Source organism: Rhipicephalus microplus, chromosome 3, assembly GCF_043290135.1.
Source record: "Rhipicephalus microplus isolate Deutch F79 chromosome 3, USDA_Rmic, whole genome shotgun sequence".
NCBI classification, from domain to species: domain Eukaryota; kingdom Metazoa; phylum Arthropoda; class Arachnida; order Ixodida; family Ixodidae; genus Rhipicephalus; species Rhipicephalus microplus.
The window spans coordinates 100407462-100427881 of NC_134702.1; positions in this window are offsets into that span (position 1 = coordinate 100407462).

Genomic DNA, 20420 nt, shown 5'->3' on the forward strand with positions numbered 1-20420 from the left:
GTACATGCAATAAAACAACACTATCTCGTTAGATGACGTCCTTTTTGGTGGTCTCACGACGCTACATAGCTTAAACTAACATAACTCAACCTAATATTACCTTCGCACTTCTATCGTTAGAAAACGTTTTACTCGCTACTTTACAATGCTCTCTACAACATTACGACAGTTTTACGCGCTTTCACATTAGATATCGCAGTTCCCGACTTGTAATGGTGAAAAACACAGCATCTCACTAAGTGACATTGTTTAATGCGGTTTTAGCGCGGTTCATATCTTAACCTAACCTAACCCAACCTAACCTAACCTAACCTAACCAAACCTTACCTAACATAACCTAACCTAACCTAACCTAACCAAACCTAACCTAACCTAACCTAACGTAACCTAACCTAACCTAACCTAACCTAACGACGTTTGCAAGCGCTTTCACATTAGATATCGCAGTTCCCGACTTGTAATGGTGAAAAACACTGCATCTCACTAAGTGACATTGTTTAATGCGCTTTTACGACGGTTCATATCTTAACCTAACTTAAGATTCGCACTTGTATTGAAAAACGCTCTATTACACTGTTTCGTTCACAATTACAATATTTGCATAACCTCACAGTTTTTCACCAACTTATTGCAGTACAGAACGCTGTATCTCGCTAAATGACATCGTTCTTTATGGTTTCACGATGCTTGCATGCGCTTTAACGAGAATATCACATTAGAGCAGTTTCGCACTTGTAACGGTACAACACGCAGTATCTGGCTTGTTCATGCCGTTTTGTGTGCTTTCACAACATTTCACCTATTGCAGTTTCGTACATGCAATAAAACAACACTTTCTCGCTAGATGACGTCCTTTTTGGTGGTCTCACGACGCTACATAGCTTAAACATAAGTCAACCTAATATAACCTTCGCACTTCTATCGTTAGAAAACGTTTTACTCGCAGCTTTACAATGTTTTCTACAAGATTACGACGGTTTCATGCGCTTTCCTATTAGATATCGTAGTTCCCGACTTGTAATGTTGAAAAACACTACATCTCACTAAGTGGCATTGTTTTTAATGCGGTTTTACGACGGTTGATATCTCAACCTAAGCTAACGTTCGCACTTGTATCTAATTACGCTCAATTACACTGTTTCGTTCACAATTACGATATTTGCATGACCTCACAGTTTTTCACCAACTTATTGCAGTACAGAACGCTGTATCTCGCTAAATGACATCGTTCTTTAAGGTTTCACGATGTTTGCATGTGCTTTAACGAGAATATCACATTAGAGCAGTTTCGCACTTGTAACGGTACAACACGCAGTATCTGGCTTGTTCATGCCGTTTTGTGTGCTTTCACAACATTTCACCTATTGCAATTTCGTACATGCAATAAAACAACACTATCTCGTTAGATGACGTCCTTTTTGGTGGTCTCACGACGCTACCTAGCTTAAACTAACATAATTCAACCTAACATAACCTTCGCACTTCTATCGTTAGAAAACGTTTTACTCGCTACTTTACAATGCTCTCTACAACATTACGACGGTTTCATGCCCTTTCACATTAGATATCGCAGTTCCCGACTTGTAATGGTGAAAAAACCTGCATCTCACAAAGTGACATTGTTCAATGCGGTTTTATGACGGTTCATATCTTGACCTAACCTAACATTCGCGCTTGTATCTCAAAACGCTCTATTACACTGTTTCGTTCACAATTACGATATTTGCATGACCTCACAGTTTTTCACCAACTTATTACAGTACAGAACGCTGTCTCTCGCTAAATGACATCATTATTTAAGGTTTCACGATGCTTGCATGCGCTTTAACGAGAATATCACAACATAGCAGTTTCGCACTTGTAACGGTACAACACGCCGTATTTGGCTTGTTCATGACGTTTTGTGTGCTTTCACAACATTTCACCTATCGCAGTTTCGTACTCGCAATAAAACAACACTATCTCGTTAGATGACGTCGTTTTTGGTGGTTTCACGACGCTACCTAGCTTAAACTAACGTAACTCAACCTAACATAAACTTCGGACTTCTATCATTAGAAAACGTTTTACTCGCTACTTTACATTGCTTTCTACAACATTACGACGGTTTCAAGCGCTTTCACATTAGGTAACGCAGTTCCCAACTTGTAAAGGTGAAAAACACTGCATCTCACTAAGTGACATTGTGTAACGCGGATTTACGACGGTTCATACCTTAACCTAACGTAACCTAACCTAACCTTACCTAACCTAACCTAACCCAACCCAACCTAACCTAACCTAACCTAACCTAAACTAACCGAACCGAACCTAACCTAACCTAACCTAACCTAACCCAACCTAACCCAACCCAACCCAACCTAACCTAACCTAAGCTAACCTAACCTAACCTAACCAAACCTAACCTAACCTAACCTAACCTAACGTAACCTAACCTAACCTATTCTAACGTAACCTAACCTTACCTGATCTAACCTAACCTAACGTAACCTAACCTAACCTAACCTAACCTAACGTAACCTAACCTAACCTAACCAAACCTAACCCAACCCAACCCAACCCAACAACACCCACCCCAACCTAACCTACCCTAACCTAACCTTACCTAACCTAACCAAATTATCCTTACCTAACCTAACCAAATTATCCTTACCTAACCTAACCTAACCTAACCTAACGTAACCTAACCTAACCTAACCTAACCCAACCCAACCTAACCTAATCTAACCTAACCTAACCTAACCAAACCTAACCTAACCTAACCTAACCTAACCTAAGCTAACCTAACCTAACGACGGTTTCATGCGCTTTCCTATTAGATATCGTAGTTCCCGACTTGTAATGTTGAAAAACACTACATCTCACTAAGTGACATTGTTTAATGCGGTTTTACGACGGTTGATATCTCAAACTAACCTAACATTCGCACTTGTATCTAATTACGCTCAATTACACTGTTTCGTTCACAATTACGATATTTGCATGACCTCACAGTTTTTCACCAACTTATTGCAGTACAGAACGCTGTATCTCGCTAAATGACATTGTTCTTTAAGGTTTCACGATGCTTGCATGCGCTTTAACGAGAATATCACAATATAGCAGTTTCGCACTTGTAACGGTAGAACACGCAGTATTTGGCTTTTTCATGCCGTTTTGTGTGCTTTCACAACATTTCACCTATTGCAGTTTCGTACATGAAAGAAAACAATTATATCTCGTTAGATGATGTCTTTTTTGGTGGTTTCACGACGCTACCTAGCTTAAACTAACATAATTCAACCTAACATAACCTTCGCACTTCTATCGTTAGAAAACGTTTTATTCGCTACTTTACAATGCTCTCTACAACATTACGACGGTTTCATGCACTTTCACATTAGATATCGCAGTTCCCGACTTGTAATGGTGAAAAAACCTGCATCTCACAAAGTGACATTGTTCAATGCGGTTTTACGACGGTTCATATCTTAACCTAACCTAACATTCGCGCTTGTATCTCAAGACGCTCTATTACACTGTTTCGTTCACAATTACGATATTTGCATGACCTCACAGTTTTTCACCAACTTATCACAGTACAGAACGCTGTCTCTCGCTAAATGACATCATTCTTTAAGGTTTCAAGATGCTTGCATGCGCTTTAACGAGAATATCACAACATAGCAGTTTCGCACTTGTAACGGTACAACACGCAGTATTTGGCTTGTTCATGCCGTTTTGTGTGCTTTCACAACATTTCACCTATTGCAGTTTCGTACATGCAATAAAACAACACTTTCTCGTTAGATGACGTCCTTTTTGGTGGTCTCACGACGCTACATAGCCTAAACTAACATAAGTCAACCTAATATAACCTTCGCACTTCTATCGTTAGAAAACGTTTTACTCGCTACTTTACAATGCTCTCTACAACATTACGACAATTTTATGCGCTTTCACAATAGATATCGCAGTTCCCGACTTGTAATGGTGAAAAACACTGCATCTCACTTAGTGACATTGTTTCATGCGGTTTTACGACGGTTCATATCTTAACCTAACCTAACGTTCGCGCTTGTATCTCAAAACGCTCTATTACACTGTTTCGTTCACAATTACGATATTTGCATGACCTCACAGTTTTTCACCAACTTATTGCAGTACAGAACGCTGTCTCTCGCTAAATGACATCATGCTTTAAGGTTTCACGATGCTCTCATGAGCTTTAACGAGAATATCACAACATAGCAGTTTCGCACTTGTAACGGTAGAACACGCAGTATTTGGCTTGTTCATGCCGTTTTGTGTGCTTTCACAACATTTCACCTATTGCAGTTTCGTACATGAAATAAAACAATTATATCTCGTTAGATGACGTCCTTTTTGGTGGTTTCACGACGCTACCTAGCTTAAACTAACATAATTCAACCTAACATAACCTTCGCACTTCTATCGTTAGAAAACGTTTTACTCGCTACTTTACAATGCTCTCTACAACATTTCGACGGTTTCATGCGCTTTCACATCAGATATCGATGTTCCCGACTTGTAATGGTGAAAAACACTGCATCTCACAAAGTGACATTGTTTAATGCGGTTTTACGACGGTTCATATCTTAACCTAACCCAACATTCGCGCTTGTAGCTCAAAAAAACGCTCTATTACACTGTTTCGTTCACAATTACGATATTTGCATGACCTCACAGTTTTTCACCAACTTATTACAGTACAGAACGCTGTCTCTCGCTAAATGACATCATTCTTTAAGGTTTCACGATGCTTGCATGCGCTTTAACGAGAATATCACAACATAGCAGTTTCGCACTTGTAACGGTACAACACGCCGTATTTGGCTTGTTCATGACGTTTTGTGTGCTTTCACAACATTTCACCTATCGCAGTTTCGTACTCGCAATAAAACAACACTATCTCGTTAGATGACGTCGTTTTTGGTAGTTTCACGACGCTACCTAGCTTAAACTAACCTAACCTTCGCACTTCTATCGTTAGAAAACGTTTTATTCGCTGCTTTACAATGTTTTCTACAAGATTACGACGGTTTCATGCGCTTTCACATTAGATATCGCAGTTCCCGACTTGTAATGGTGAAAAACACAGCATCTCACTAAGTGACATTGTTTAATGCGGTTTTAGCGCGGTTCATATCTTAACCTAACCTAACCTAACCTAACCCAACCTAACCTAACCTTACTTAACCCAACCTAACCCAACCTAACCTAACCTAACCTAACCTAACCAAACCTTACCTAACATAACCTAACCTAACCTAACCTAACCTAACCAAACCTAACCTAACCTAACCTAACGTAACCTAACCTAACCTAACCTAACGACGTTTGCAAGCGCTTTCCCATTAGATATCGCAGTTCCCGACTTGTAATGGTGAAAAACACTGCATCTCACTAAGTGACATTGTTTAATGCGGTTTTACGACGGTTCATATCTTAACGTAACTTAAGATTCGCACTTGTATTGAAAAACGCTCTATTACACTGTTTCGTTCACAATTACGATATTTGCATAACCTCACAGTTTTTCACCAACTTATTGCAGTACAGAACGCTGTATCTCGCTAAATGACATCGTTCTTTAAGGTTTCACGATGCTTGCATGCGCTTTAACGAGAATATCACATTATCGCAGTTTCGCACTTGTAACGGTACAACACGCAGTATCTGGCTTGTTCATGCCGTTTTGTGTACTTTCACAACATTTCACCTATTGCAGTTTCGTACATGCAATAAAACAACACTATCTCGTTAGATGACGTCCTTTTTGGTGGTCTCACGACGCTACATAACTTAAACTAACATAACTCAACCTAATATAACCTTCGCACTTCTATCGTTAGAAAATGTTTTACTCGCTACTTTACATTGCTTTCTACAACATTACGATGGTTTCAAGCGCTTTCACATTAGATATCACAGTTCCCAACTTGTAAAGGTGAAAAACACTGCATCTCACTAAGTGACATTGTTTAATGCGGTTTTACGACGGTTCATACCTTAACCTAACCTAATCTAACCTAACCTAACCTTACCTAACCTAACCTAACCTAACCTAACCCAACCCAACCTAACCTAACCTAACCTAACCTAACCTAACCCAACCTAACCTAACCTAACCTAACCCAACCTAACCCAACCCAACCCAACCTAACCTAACCTAAGCTAACCTAACCAAACCTAACCTAACCTAACTTAACCTAACCTAACGTAACCTAACCTAACCTATTCTAACGTACCCTAACCTTACCTGACCTAACCTAACCTAACGTAACCTAACCTAACCTAACATAACCTAACGTAACCTAACCTAACCTAACCTAACGTAACCTAACCTAACCTAACCCAACCTAACCCAACCCAACCCAACCCAACAACACCCAACCCAACCTAACCTAACCTAACCTTACCTAACCTAACCAAATTATCCTTACCTAACCTAACCTAACGTAACCTAACCTAACCTAACCTAACGTAACCTAACCTAACCTAACGTAACCTAACCTGACCTAACCTAACCTAACCCAACTCAACCCAACCTAACCTAACCTAACCTAACCTAACCTAACCTAACCAAACCTAACCTAACCTAACCTAACCTAACCTAACGACGGTTGCAAGCGCTTTCACATTAAATATCGCAGTTCCCCACTTTCAATGGTGAAAAACACTGCATCTCAGTAATTGACATTGTTTAATGCGGTTTTACGACGGTTCATATCTTAACCTAACCTAACATTCGCACTTGTATCTAAAAACGCTCTATTACACTGTTTTGTTCACAATTTCGATATTTGCATAACCTCACAGTTTTTCACCAACTTATTGCAGTACAGAACGTTGTATCTCGCTAAATGACATTGTTCTTTAAGGTTTCACGATGCTTGCATGCGCTTTAACGAGAATATCACAATATAGCAGTTTCGCACTTGTAACGGTAGAACACGCAGTATTTGGCTTGTTCATGCCGTTTTGTGTGCTTTCACAACATTTCACCTATCGCAGTTTAATACTCGCTATAAAACAACACTATCTCGTTAGATGACGTCGTTTTTGGTAGTTTCACGACGCTACCTAGCTTAAACTAACCTAACCTAACCTAACCTTCGCACTTCTATCGTTAGAAAACGTTTACTCGCAACTTTACAATGTTTTCTACAAGATTACGCGGTTTAATGCGCTTTCACATTAGATATCGTAGTTCCCGACTTGTAATGTTGAAAAACACTACATCTCACTAAGTGACATTCTTTAATGCAGTTTTACGACGGTTGATATGTCAACCTAACCGAACATTCGCACTTGTATCTAAAGACGCTCAATTACACTGTTTCGTTCACAATTACGATATTTGCTTGACCTCACAGTTTCTCACCAACTTATTACAGTACAGAACGCTGTATCTCGCTAAATGACATCGTTCTTTAAGGTTTCACGATACTTGCATGCGCTTTACCGAGAATGTCACAACATAGCACTTTCGCACTTGTAACGGTACAACACGCAGTATTTGGCTTGTTCATGCCGTTTTGTGTGCTTTCACAACATTTTACCTATCGCAGTTTCGTACTCGCAATAAAACAACACTATCTCGTTAGATGACGTCGTTTTTGGTGGTTTCACGACGCTACCTAGCTTAAACTAACATAACTCAACCTAACATAACCTTCGCACTTCATCGTTAGAAAACGTTTTACTCGCTACTTTACATTGCTTTCTACAACATTACGACGGTTTCAAGCGCTTTCACATTAGATATCGCAGTTCCCGACTTGTAAAGGTGAAAAACACTGCATCTCACTAAGTGACATTGTTTATTGCGGTTTTACGACGGTTCATACCTTAACCTAACGTAACCTAACCTAACCTAACCCAACCTAACCTAACATAACCTAACCTAACCTAACCTAACCAAACCTAACCTAACGTAACCTAACCTAACCAAACCTAACTTAACCTAACCTAACCTAACCTAACCTAACGTAACCTAACCTAACCTAACCTAACCTAACCTAACCTAACATAACGACGTTTGCAAGCGCTTTCACATTAGATATCGCAGTTCCCGACTTGTAATGGTGAAAAACACTGCATCTCACTAAGTGACATTGATTAATGCGGTTTTACGACGGTTCATATCTTAACCTAACCTAACATTCGCACTTGTATTAAAAAACGCTCTATTACACTGTTTCGTTCACAATTAGGATATTTGCATAACCTCACAGTTTTTCACCAACTTATTGCAGTACAGAACGCTGTATCTCGCTAAATGACATCGTTCTTTAAGGTTTCACGATGCTTTCATGCGCTTTAACGAGAATATCACAACATAGCAGTTTCGCACTTGTAACGGTACAACACGCAGTATTTGGCTTGTTCATGCCATTTTGTGTGCTTTCACAACATTTCACCTATCGCAGTTTCGTAGTCGCAATAAAACAACACTATCTCGTTAGATGACGTTGTTTTTGGTAGTTTCACGACGCTACCTAGCTTAAACTAACATAACTCAACCTAACATGACCTTCGCACTTCTATCGTTAGAAAACGTTTTACTCGCTACTTTACATTGCTTTCTACCACATTACGACGGTTTCAAGCGCTTTCACATTAGATATCACAGTTCCCAACTTGTAAAGGTGAAAAACACTGCATCTCACTAAGTGACATTGTTTAATGCGGTTTTACGACGGTTCATATCTTAACCTAACCTAACATTCGCACTTGTATTAAAAAACGCTCTATTACACTGTTTCGTTCACAATTAGGATATTTGCATAACCTCACAGTTTTTCACCAACTTATTGCAGTACAGAACGCTGTATCTCGCTAAATGACATCGTTCTTTAAGGTTTCACGATGCTTGCATGCGCTTTAACGAGAATATCACAACATAGCAGTTTCGCACTTGTAACGGTACAACACGCAGTATTTGGCTTGTTCATGCCGTTTTGTGTGCTTTCACAACATTTCACCTATCGCAGTTTCGTACTCGCAATAAAACAACACTATCTCGTTAGATGACGTTGTTTTTGGTAGTTTCACGACGCTACCTAGCTTAAACTAACATAACTCAACCTAACATGACCTTCGCACTTCTATCGTGAGAAAACGTTTTACTCGCTACTTTACATTGCTTTCTACAACATTACGACGGTTTCAAGCGCTTTCACATTAGATATCACAGTTCCCAACTTGTAAAGGTGAAAAACACTGCATCTCACTAAGTGACATTGTTTAATGCGGTTTTACGACGGTTCATACCTTAACCTAACCTAACCTAACCTAACCTAACCTTACCTAACCTAACCTAACCTAACCCAACCCAACCCAACCTAACCCAACCCAACCTAACCTAACCTAAGCTTACCTAACCTAACCTAACCAAACCTAACCTAACCTAACTTAACCTAACCTAACCTAACCTATTCTAACGTAACCTAACCTTACCTGACCTAACCTAACCTAACGTAACCTAACCTAACCTAACATAACCTAACGTAACCTAACCTAACCTTACCTAACGTAACCTAACCTAACCTAACCCAACCTAACCCAACCCAACCCAACCCAACAACACCCAACCCAACCTAACCTAACCTAACCTAACCTTACCTAACCTAACCAAATTATCCTTACCTAACCTAACCTAACCTAACGTAACCTAACCTAACCTAACCTAACGTAACCTAACCTAACCTAACGTAACCTAAGCTAACCTAACCCAACCTAACCTAACCTAACCTAACCTAACCCAACTCAACCCAACCTAACCTAATCTAACCTAACCTAACCTAACCTAACCTAACCAAACCTAACCTAACCTAACCTAACCTAACCTAACGACGGTTGCAAGCGCTTTCACATTAAATATCGCAGTTCCCCACTTTTAATGGTGAAAAACACTGCATCTCAGTAATTGACATTGTTTAATGCGGTTTTACGACGGTTCATATCTTAACCTAACCGAACATTCGCACTTGTATCTAAAGACGCTCAATTACACTGTTTCGTTCACAATTACGATATTTGCTTGACCTCACAGTTTCTCACCAACTTATTACAGTACAGAACGCTGTATCTCGCTAAATGACATCGTTCTTTAAGGTTTCACGATACTTGCATGCGCTTTACCGAGAATGTCACAACATAGCACTTTCGCACTTGTAACGGTACAACACGCAGTATTTGGCTTGTTCATGCCGTTTTGTGTGCTTTCACAACATTTTACCTATCGCAGTTTCGTACTCGCAATAAAACAACACTATCTCGTTAGATGACGTCGTTTTTGGTGGTTTCACGACGCTACCTAGCTTAAACTAACATAACTCAACCTAACATAACCTTCGCACTTCTATCGTTAGAAAACGTTTTACTCGCTACTTTACATTGCTTTCTACAACATTACGACGGTTTCAAGCGCTTTCACATTAGATATCGCAGTTCCCGACTTGTAAAGGTGAAAAACACTGCATCTCACTAAGTGACATTGTTTATTGCGGTTTTACGACGGTTCATACCTTAACCTAACGTAACCTAACCTAACCTAACCCAACCTAACCTAACATAACCTAACCTAACCTAACCTAACCAAACCTAACCTAACGTAACCTAACCTAACCTAACCTAACCTAACGACGTTTGCAAGCGCTTTCACATTAGATATCGCAGTTCCCAACTTGTAATGGTGAAAAACACTGCATCTCACTAAGTGACATTGTTTATTGCGGTTTTACGACGGTTCATATCTTAACCTAACCCAACATTCGCGCTTGTATCTCAAAACGCTCTATTACACTGTTTCGTTCACAATTACGATATTTGCATAACCTCACAGTTTTTCACCAACCTATTGCAGTACAGAACGCTGTATCTCGCTAAATGACATCATTCTTTAAGGTTTCACGATGCTTGCATGCGCTTTAACGAGAATATCACAATATAGCAGTTTCGCACTTGTAACGGTAGAACACGCAGTATTTGGCTTGTTCATGCCGTTTTGTGTGCATTCACAACATTTCACCTATCGCAGTTTAATACTCGCAATAAAACAACACTATCTCGTTAGATGACGTCGTTTTTGGTAGTTTCACGACGCTACCTAGCTTAAACTAACCTAACCTAACCTAACCTTCGCACTTCTATCGTTAGAAAACGTTTTACTCGCAACTTTACAATGTTTTCTACAAGATTACGACGGTTTCATGCGCTTTCACATTAGATATCGTAGTTCCCGACTTGTAATGTTGAAAAACACTACATCTCACTAAGTGACATTGTTTATTACGGTTTTACGACGGTTGATATGTCAACCTAACCTAACATTCGCACTTGTATCTAAAGACGCTCAATTACACTGTTTCGTTCACAATTACGATATTTGCTTGACCTCACAGTTTCTCACCAACTTATTACAGTACAGAACGCTGTATCTCGCTAAATGACATCGTCCTTTAAGGTTTCACGATACTTGCATGCGCTTTACCGAGAATGTCACAACATAGCAGTTTCGCACTTGTAACGGTACAACACGCAGTATTTGGCTTGTTCATGCCGTTTTGTGTGCTTTCACAACATTTTACCTATTGCAGTTTCGTACTCGCATTAAAACAACACTATCTCGTTAGATGACGTCGTTTTTGGTGGTTTCACGACGCTACCTAGCTTAAACTAACATAACTCAAACTAACCGAACCTTCGCACTTCTATCGTTAGAAAACGTTTTATTCGCTACTTTACAATGTTTTCTACAAGATTACGACGGTTTCATGCGCTTTCACATTAGATATCGCAGTTCCCGACTTGTAATGGTGAAAAACACAGCATCTCACTAAGTGACATTGTTTAATGCGGTTTTAGCGCGGTTCATATCTTAACCTAACCTAACCTTACCTAAACCAACCTAACCTAACCTAACCTAACCAAACCTTACCTAACATACCCTAACCTAACCTAACCTAACCTAACCAAACCTAACTTAACCTAACCTAACCTAACCTAACCTAACGTAACCTAACCTAACCTAACCTAACCTAACCTAACCTAACGACGTTTGCAAGCGCTTTCACATTAGATATCGCAGTTCCCGACTTGTAATGGTGAAAAACACTGCATCTCACTAAGTGACATTGATTAATGCGGTTTTACGACGGTTCATATCTTAACCTAACCTAACATTCGCACTTGTATTAACAAACGCTCTATTACACTGTTTCGTTCACAATTAGGATATTTGCATAACCTCACAGTTTTTCACCAACTTATTGCAGTACAGAACGCTGTATCTCGCTAAATGACATCGTTCTTTAAGGTTTCACGATGCTTTCATGCGCTTTAACGAGAATATCACAACATAGCAGTTTCGCACTTGTAACGGTACAACACGCAGTATTTGGCTTGTTCATGCCATTTTGTGTGCTTTCACAACATTTCACCTATCGCAGTTTCGTAGTCGCAATAAAACAACACTATCTCGTTAGATGACGTTGTTTTTGGTAGTTTCACGACGCTACCTAGCTTAAACTAACATAACTCAACCTAACATGACCTTCGCACTTCTATCGTTAGAAAACGTTTTACTCGCTACTTTACATTGCTTTCTACCACATTACGACGGTTTCAAGCGCTTTCACATTAGATATCACAGTTCCCAACTTGTAAAGGTGAAAAACACTGCATCTCACTAAGTGACATTGTTTAATGCGGTTTTACGACGGTTCATATCTTAACCTAACCTAACATTCGCACTTGTATTAAAAAACGCTCTATTACACTGTTTCGTTCACAATTAGGATATTTGCATAACCTCACAGTTTTTCACCAACTTATTGCAGTACAGAACGCTGTATCTCGCTAAATGACATCGTTCTTTAAGGTTTCACGATGCTTGCATGCGCTTTAACGAGAATATCACAACATAGCAGTTTCGCACTTGTAACGGTACAACACGCAGTATTTGGCTTGTTCATGCCGTTTTGTGTGCTTTCACAACATTTCACCTATCGCAGTTTCGTACTCGCAATAAAACAACACTATCTCGTTAGATGACGTTGTTTTTGGTAGTTTCACGACGCTACCTAGCTTAAACTAACATAACTCAACCTAACATGACCTTCGCACTTCTATCGTGAGAAAACGTTTTACTCGCTACTTTACATTGCTTTCTACAACATTACGACGGTTTCAAGCGCTTTCACATTAGATATCACAGTTCCCAACTTGTAAAGGTGAAAAACACTGCATCTCACTAAGTGACATTGTTTAATGCGGTTTTACGACGGTTCATACCTTAACCTAACCTAACCTAACCTAACCTTACCTAACCTAACCTAACCTAACCCAACCCAACCCAACCTAACCCAACCCAACCTAACCTAACCTAAGCTTACCTAACCTAACCTAACCAAACCTAACCTAACCTAACTTAACCTAACCTAACGTAACCTAACCTAACCTATTCTAACGTAACCTAACCTTACCTGACCTAACCTAACCTAACGTAACCTAACCTAACCTAACATAACCTAACGTAACCTAACCTAACCTAACCTAACGTAACCTAACCTAACCTAACCCAACCTAACCCAACCCAACCCAACCCAACAACACCCAACCCAACCTAACCTAACCTAACCTAACCTTACCTAACCTAACCAAATTATCCTTACCTAACCTAACCTAACCTAACGTAACCTAACCTAACCTAACCTAACGTAACCTAACCTAACCTAACGTAACCTAACCTAACCTAACCCAACCTAACCTAACCTAACCTAACCCAACTCAACCCAACCTAACCTAATCTAACCTAACCTAACCTAACCTAACCAAACCTAACCTAACCTAACCTAACCTAACCTAACGACGGTTGCAAGCGCTTTCACATTAGATATCGTAGTTCCCGACTTGTAATGTTGAAAAACACTATATCTCACTAAGTGACATTGTTTAATGCGGTTTTACGACGGTTCATATGTCAACCTAACCTAACATTCGCACTTGTATCTAAAGACGCTCAATTACACTGTTTCGTTCACAATTACGATATTTGCTTGACCTCACAGTTTCTCACCAACTTATTACAGTACAGAACGCTGTATCTCGCTAAATGACATCGTTCTTTAAGGTTTCACGATACTTGCATGCGCTTTACCGAGAATGTCACAACATAGCACTTTCGCACTTGTAACGGTACAACACGCAGTATTTGGCTTGTTCATGCCGTTTTGTGTGCCTTCACAACATTTTACCTATCGCAGTTTCGTACTCGCAATAAAACAACACTATCTCGTTAGATGACGTCGTTTTTGGTGGTTTCACGACGCTACCTAGCTTAAACTAACATAACTCAACCTAACATAACCTTCGCACTTCTATCGTTAGAAAACGTTTTACTCACTACTTTACATTGCTTTCTACAACATTACGACGGTTTCAAGCGCTTTCACATTAGATATCGCAGTTCCCGACTTGTAAAGGTGAAAAACACTGCATCTCACTAAGTGACATTGTTTATTGCGGTTTTACGACGGTTCATACCTTAACATAACGTAACCTAACCTAACCTAACCCAACCTAACCTAACATAACCTAACCTAACCTAACCTAACCAAACCTAACCTAACGTAACCTAACCTAACCTAACCTAAGCTAACCTAACGACGTTTGCAAGCGCTTTCACATTAGATATCGCAGTTCCCAACTTGTAATGGTGAAAAACACTGCATCTCACTAAGTGACATTCTTTAAAGCGGTTTTACGACGGTTCATATCTTAACCTAACCCAACATTCGCGCTTGTATCTCAAAACGCTCTATTACACTGTTTCGTTCACAATTACGATATTTGCATGACCTCACAGTTTTTCACCAACTTATTACAGTACAGAACGCCGTCTCTCGCTAAATGACATCATTCTTTAAGGTTTCACGATGCTTGCATGCGCTTTAACGAGAATATCACAACATAGCGGTTTCGCACTTGTAACGGTACAACACGCAGTATTTGGCTTGTTCATGCCGTTTTGTGTGCTTTCACAACATTTCACCTATCGCAGTTTCGTACTCGCAATAAAACAACACTATCTCGTTAGATGACGTCGTTTTTGGTGGTTTCACGACGCTACCTAGCTTAAACTAACATAACTCAACCTAACATAACCTTCGCACTTCTATCGTTAGAAAACGTTTTACTCGCCACTTTACATTGCTTTCTACAACATTACGACGGTTTCAAGCGCTTTCACATTAGATATCGCAGTTCCCAACTTGTAAAGGTGAAAAACACTGCATCTCACTAAGTGACATTGTTTATTGCGGTTTTACGACGGTTCATATTTTAACCTAACCCAACCTAACCTAACTTAACCTAACCTAACCCAACCTAACCTAACCAACCTAACCCAACCTAACCCAACCAAACCCAACCTAACCTAACCTAAGCTAACCTAACCTAACCTAACACAACCTAACCTAACCTAACCTAACCTAACGTAACCTAACCTAACCTAACCTATTCTAACGTAACCTAACCTTACCTGATCTAACCTAACCTAACGTAACGTAACCTAACGTAACCTAACCTAACCTAACCTAACGTAACGTAACGTAACCTAACCTAACCTAACCAAACCTAACCCAACCCAACCCAACCCAACAACACCCACCCCAACCTAACCTAACCTAACCTAACCTTACCTAACCTAACCAAATTATCCTTACCTAACCTAACCTAACCTAACGTAACCTAACCTAACCTAACGTAACCTAACCTAACCTAACCTAACCTAACCCAACGTAACCTAACCTAACCTAACCTAACCTAACCTAACCCAACTCAACCCAACCTAACCTAATCTAACCTAACCTAACCTAACCTAACGAAACCTAACCTAACCTAACCTAACGACGGTTGCAAGCGCTTTCACATTAGATATCGCAGTTCCCGACTTGTAATGGTGAAAAACACTGCATCTCACTAAGTGACATTGTTTAATGCGGTTTTACGACGGTTCATATCTTAACCTAACCGAACATTCGCACTTGTATCTAAAAACGCTCTATTACACTGTTTCGTTCACAATTACGATATTTGCATAACCTCACAGTTTTTCACCCACTTATTGCAGTACAGAACGCTGTATCTCGCTAAATGACATTGTTCTTTAAGGTTTCACGATGCTTGCATGCGCTTTAACGAGAATATCACAATATAGCAGTTTCGCACTTGTAACGGTAGAACACGCAGTATTTGGCTTGTTCATGCCGTTTTGTGTGCTTTCACAACATTTCACCTATTGCAGTTTCGTACATGCAATAAAACAACACTATCTCGTTAGATGACGTCCTTTTTGGTGGTCTCACGACGCTACATAGCTTAAACTAACATAACTCAACCTAATATAACCTTCGCACTTCTATCGTTAGAAAACGTTTTACTCGCTACTTTACAATGCTCTCTACAACATTACGACAGTTTTACGCGCTTTCACATTAGATATCGCAGTTCCCGACTTGTAATGGTGAAAAACACAGCATCTCACTAAGTGACATTGCTTAATGCGGTTTTAGCGCGGTTCATATCTTAACCTAACCTAACCTAACCTTACTTAACCCAACCTAACCCAACCTAACCTAACCTAACCTAACCAAACCTTACCTAACATAACCTAACCTAACCTAACCTAACCTAACCTAACCAAACCTAACCTAACCTAACCTAACGTAACCTAACCTAACCTAACCTAACCTAACCTAACGACGTTTGCAAGCGCTTTCACATTAGATATCGCAGTTCCCGACTTGTAATGGTGAAAAACACTGCATCTCACTAAGTGACATTGTTTAATGCGCTTTTACGACGGTTCATATCTTAACCTAACTTAAGATTCGCACTTGTATTGAAAAACGCTCTATTACACTGTTTCGTTCACAATTACAATATTTGCATAACCTCACAGTTTTTCACCAACCTATTGCAGTACAGAACGCTGTATCTCGCTAAATGACATCGTTCTTTAAGGTTTCACGATGCTTGCATGCGCTTTAACGAGAATATCACATTAGAGCAGTTTCGCACTTGTAACGGTACAACACGCAGTATCTGGCTTGTTCATGCCGTTTTGTGTGCTTTCACAACATTTCACCTATTGCAGTTTCGTACATGCAATAAAACAACACTTTCTCGCTAGATGACGTCCTTTTTGGTGGTCTCACGACGCTACATAGCTTAAACTAACATAAGTCAACCTAATATAACCTTCGCACTTCTATTGTTAGAAAACGTTTTACTCGCAGCTTTACAATGTTTTCTACAAGATTACGACGGTTTCATGCGCTTTCCTATTAGATATCGTAGTTCCCGACTTGTAATGTTGAAAAACACTACATCTCACTAAGTGACATTGTTTTTAATGCGGTTTTACGACGGTTGATATCTCAACCTAAGCTAACATTCGCACTTGTATCTAATTACGCTCAATTACACTGTTTCGTTCACAATTACGATATTTGCATGACCTCACAGTTTTTCACCAACTTATTGCAGTACAGAACGCTGTATCTCGCTAAATGACATCGTTCTTTAAGGTTTCACGATGTTTGCATGTGCTTTAACGAGAATATCACATTAGAGCAGTTTCGCACTTGTAACGGTACAACACGCAGTATCTGGCTTGTTCATGCCGTTTTGTGTGCTTTCACAACATTTCACCTATTGCAATTTCGTACATGCAATAAAACAACACTATCTCGTTAGATGACGTCCTTTTTGGTGGTCTCACGACGCTACCTAGCTTAAACTAACATAATTCAACCTAACATAACCTTCGCACTTCTATCGTTAGAAAACGTTTTACTCGCTACTTTACAATGCTCTCTACAACATTACGACGGTTTCATGCACTTTCACATTAGATATCGCAGTTCCCGACTTGTAATGGTGAAAAAACCTGCATCTCACAAAGTGACATTGTTCAATGCGGTTTTACGACGGTTCATATCTTGACCTAACCTAACATTCGCGCTTGTATCTCAAAACGCTCTATTACACTGTTTCGTTCACAATTACGATATTTGCATGACCTCACAGTTTTTCACCAACTTATTACAGTACAGAACGCTGTCTCTCGCTAAATGACATCATTCTTTAAGGTTTCACGATGCTTGCATGCGCTTTAACGAGAATATCACAACATAGCAGTTTCGCACTTGTAACGGTACAACACGCCGTATTTGGCTTGTTCATGACGTTTTGTGTGCTTTCACAACATTTCACCTATCGCAGTTTCGTACTCGCAATAAAACAACACTATCTCGTTAGATGACGTCGTTTTTGGTGGTTTCACGACGCTACCTAGCTTAAACTAACGTAACTCAACCTAACATAAACTTCGGACTTCTATCGTTAGAAAACGTTTTACTCGCTACTTTACATTGCTTTCTACAACATTACGACGGTTTCAAGCGCTTTCACATTAGATAACGCAGTTCCCAACTTGTAAAGGTGAAAAACACTGCATCTCACTAAGTGACATTGTGTAACGCGGATTTACGACGGTTCATACCTTAACCTAACGTAACCTAACCTAACCTTACCTAACCTAACCTAACCTAACCCAACCCAACCTAACCTAACCTAACCTAAACTAACCGAACCGAACCTAACCTAACCTAACCTAACCTAACCCAACCTAACCCAACCCAACCCAACCTAACCTAACCTAAGCTAACCTAACCTAACCTAACCAAACCTAACCTAACCTAACCTAACCTAACGTAACCTAACCTAACCCATTCTAACGTAACCTAACCTTACCTGATCTAACCTAACCTAACGTAACCTAACCTAACCTAACCTAACCTAACCTAACGTAACTTAACCTAACCTAACCAAACCTAACCCAACCCAACCCAACCCAACAACACCCACCCCAACCTAACCTACCCTAACCTAACCTTACCTAACCTAACCAAATTATCCTTACCTAACCTAACCAAATTATCCTTACCTAACCTAACCTAACCTAACCTAACGTAACCTAACCTAACCTAACCTAACCCAACGTAACCTAACCTAACCTAACCTAACCCAACTCAACCCAACCTAACCTAATCTAACCTAACCTAACCTAACCAAACCTAACCTAACCTAACCTAACCTAACCTAACCTAAGCTAACCTAACCTAACGACGGTTTCATGCGCTTTCCTATTAGATATCGTAGTTCCCGACTTGTAATGTTGAAAAACACTACATCTCACTAAGTGACATTGTTTAATGCGGTTTTACGACGGTTCATATCTTAACCTAACCCAACATTCGCGCTTGTAGCTCAAAAAAACGCTCTATTACACTGTTTCGTTCACAATTACGATATTTGCATGACCTCACAGTTTTTCACCAACTTATTACAGTACAGAACGCTGTCTCTCGCTAAATGACATCATTCTTTAAGGTTTCACGATGCTTGCATGCGCTTTAACGAGAATATCACAACATAGCAGTTTCGCACTTGTAACGGTACAACACGCCGTATTTGGCTTGTTCATGACGTTTTGTGTGCTTTCACAACATTTCACCTATCGCAGTTTCGTACTCGCAATAAAACAACACCATCTCGTTAGATGACGTCGTTTTTGGTAGTTTCACGACGCTACCTAGCTTAAACTAACCTAACCTTCGCACTTCTATCGTTAGAAAACGTTTTATTCGCTGCTTTACAATGTTTTCTACAAGATTACGACGGTTTCATGCGCTTTCACATTAGATATCGCAGTTCCCGACTTGTAATGGTGAAAAACACAGCATCTCACTAAGTGACATTGTTTAATGCGGTTTTAGCGCGGTTCATATCTTAACCTAACCTAACCTAACCTAACCCAACCTAACCTAACCTTACTTAACCCAACCTAACCCAACCTAACCTAACCTAACCTAACCTAACCAAACCTTACCTAACATAACCTAACCTAACCTAACCTAACCTAACCAAACCTAACCTAACCTAACCTAACCTAACGTAACCTAACCTAACCTAACCTAACGACGTTTGCAAGCGCTTTCCCATTAGATATCGCAGTTCCCGACTTGTAATGGTGAAAAACACTGCATCTCACTAAGTGACATTGTTTAATGCGGTTTTACGACGGTTCATATCTTAACCTAACTTAAGATTCGCACTTGTATTGAAAAACGCTCTATTACACTGTTTCGTTCACAATTACGATATTTGCATAACCTCACAGTTTTTCACCAACTTATTGCAGTACAGAACGCTGTATCTCGCTAAATGACATCGTTCTTTAAGGTTTCACGATGCTTGCATGCGCTTTAACGAGAATATCACATTATCGCAGTTTCGCACTTGTAACGGTACAACACGCAGTATCTGGCTTGTTCATGCCGTTT